General features: G+C 38.9%; 1 non-coding gene across 1 annotated transcript; it reads left to right on the forward strand.

Annotated features, from left to right (window-relative positions):
* Positions 1-2,386: 2,386 nt before the first annotated feature.
* LOC133793189 (small nucleolar RNA R71) lies at positions 2,387-2,493 on the forward strand. Its single transcript, XR_009874646.1, has one exon. It is a non-coding gene; the product is annotated as a small nucleolar RNA R71 (small nucleolar RNA).
* The last annotated feature ends 203 nt before the right edge of the window (positions 2,494-2,696 follow it).

The following is a 2,696-nucleotide window of genomic DNA, read 5'->3' on the forward strand; positions in this document are numbered from 1 at the left end:
ACCCGATACCTAAAATACCCCTGACTTATCCAAAGTCATATCTTAAGTCCCGTTGTGACTTTTCCCGCTATCTGACCCTAGGATCGTCTCGAGTTGTGCTCTGTGAACCTGCCCACATAATAATGTGGTTCTCACATATATCACATATTTATTTCATATTATCTCATAATATCATCAACTATCATATAATCAACATTAATCACATATTCACACATTTAAGTCAACAATATCCACTCTAATCCCATTTATGCCCTCCCAGCATGCTAATTAAGGCCCTTGAGCCTTATTAGCAAATTTGGGTCGTTACAGATAGCCTCGTCCTCCTGATTGATTCGATGGGAGAAAATTAAAGGGCTAATACCTTTGATATCAGCAAGCATCTAGCCTATCACAGATTTATGCGTTTGAAGTAGCTCAAGTAACTGCAATTCTTGAGAATTTTGAAGGTTGGACTAGATTATAACTGGAAAGGTTTCATCGTCTCCCAAGAAGACATGTTTTAGACCCTCGGGTAGTTGGGTCAATTGAACAATTGGAACCTCTTTAGCTGAAGTTTTTGGTTGTGCCCTCTCACGAGGTAGCTCTTCAAAGCGAGGTTGCCAAAACTTAGACCTTCTATTGCTCGAGTCTATGTGATCTTATATTGCAAGAGTAGACTCAATAGGACTGGGACTTTCATTGTCAGACAAAAGGAGGAGTTCATCAAGATTATCGAAGTTGCTTCGCAATTGAACCTCCTTGGGAATTAAAGTGTCAAACATGGATGTTTGATAACATTCATCATCTTCACGGGTTGTTTCCCAATGTGGAAGATATTGACTTCAAGAGTCATATTTCCAAATAAAATTTTAATTAGATCATTCCTACAATCTATGAGAGCATTGGCAGTAGCAAGGAAAGGTCTTCCAAGGATAATAGGAATTTTTGATTCCATGTTTACCACAGATTGGATATCAAGAATAAGAAAGTCCATGAGGTAGTAAAATTTTTCAATTTGAACTAGAACATCCTCGACAATACCCCTAAGCTTTTTGGTGGAGCGGTCAGCAAGCTGTAGCATAACATATGTTGGCTTCATTTCTCCAAGACCGAGTTGCGAGTACACAGAGTAAGGCATGAGGTTTAAACTCGTGCCAAGATCAAGTAAAGCTTGGCTAACTTCATGAGTCCCAATTTGGCAAGAAATGGTGGGACAACAAGGATCTTTGTATTTCAGCGGTGTCTTTTGTTCAATCACCGTACTCACTTGCTCGGTCAAGAAAGCAGTCTTCTTGACACGATGCTTCATTTTTGCAGTGCATAGATCTTTGATGATTTTGGCATAAGCCGGCACTTGTTTTATGATGTGAAACAAAGGAAGATTAATTTTTTCTTGTGTCAAGTGCTCAAGGATTTCAGCTCGGTTATCAGGAATTTTCCCAACAGGTTTCAAAGCTTGAGGGAATGGAACTTTTGCATAAGCATTGGGTGGTGCACTCACAGGAATATCATTTGAAGTGCTTGAAGTAGTGGTCTTAATAGATGGACTTTGTAAATTTTTACCACTTCTAGTTGTGATGGCATTGACCTCCTTCACATTTTGATCGTTGGAGTTGGAGGATTGGGCCATATGTTGCCCTTGTGCATTGAATAGAGGTTGCGAAGGAATTTTTCCTTTTTCAGAAATATCCAAAGATCTAATCAGTTTTGAAAATTGACTTTTCATTTCCTTGATTTCTTCCATCATTTGGCGATTTAGTTTAGATTGTTCCTCTATGAATGTATGAAGGGTATTCTCAAGAGAATTATTTTGTGGGTGAGAATTGTATTGAGGCACAGAATACACTTTTGGTGGTTGAGCTTGATGATTGTTTCTCCATTGGTTTATAGACGTTTGAGCTTGGTTAGAATCTCTCAACTGAAAATTTGGGTGGTTTCTCCAACCAGGGTTGTACGTATAAGAGAATGGCTTGTTATATGCCCCTAAGGCATTGCATTGCTCCATATAAACCCCCTAATTTCATTAAAAGCTAAGCATTCCTTAGCGAAATGTTTTGTCCCTCCACACACAAAGCATAGTTCTTGTGGTTCCGCTTAAGCAATCATGTGCGGTTTTTGGAAAATTTTCATCATTAAGACCTCAAACTTCTTTTTCAAAGCTTCGAGTTGGGCCTTAACACTATCCTCTTCTCGAAGTTGATAGATCCCAAATGGTTTGTGTCAATTGGTGCTATTAGTAGCGCTTGGACCAGTCCAGGTGTGAGATTTTTTTGCGGTTTCTTTGAGATATTCAAGAGCATCATCTGGCTCTTTTTCGAGGAATTCACCATTGCATAACATTTCTACAAATTGGCGCTCATGACTTGTGATGCCTTCATAGAAGTAACTGACCAAACGTCGGTTCTTGTAGCCGTGGTGTGGGCACTAATTTAACAAATCTTTGAATCTTTCCCAAACTTGATAGAATGTTTCATTGTCTTTCTGGGAAAATATGGAAATTTGTCGTTTTAGACTGTTGGTCTTATGGCTAGGAAAATGTTTCAAAAAGAAAGATTTGGTCATTTCCTCCCATGTTCCAATAGACTTAGGTTTCAAAGAGTATAACCAGCTTTTGGCTTTGTCCTTCAAGGAGAAGGGGGAGAACTTTAGTCCCACAGAATCGGCATTTTCAATTTGGTTATAGAATGTGGCTACTACCTCCTCAAATTCTCTAATAT

Source organism: Humulus lupulus, chromosome 7 (assembly GCF_963169125.1).
Source record: "Humulus lupulus chromosome 7, drHumLupu1.1, whole genome shotgun sequence".
NCBI lineage: Eukaryota > Viridiplantae > Streptophyta > Magnoliopsida > Rosales > Cannabaceae > Humulus > Humulus lupulus.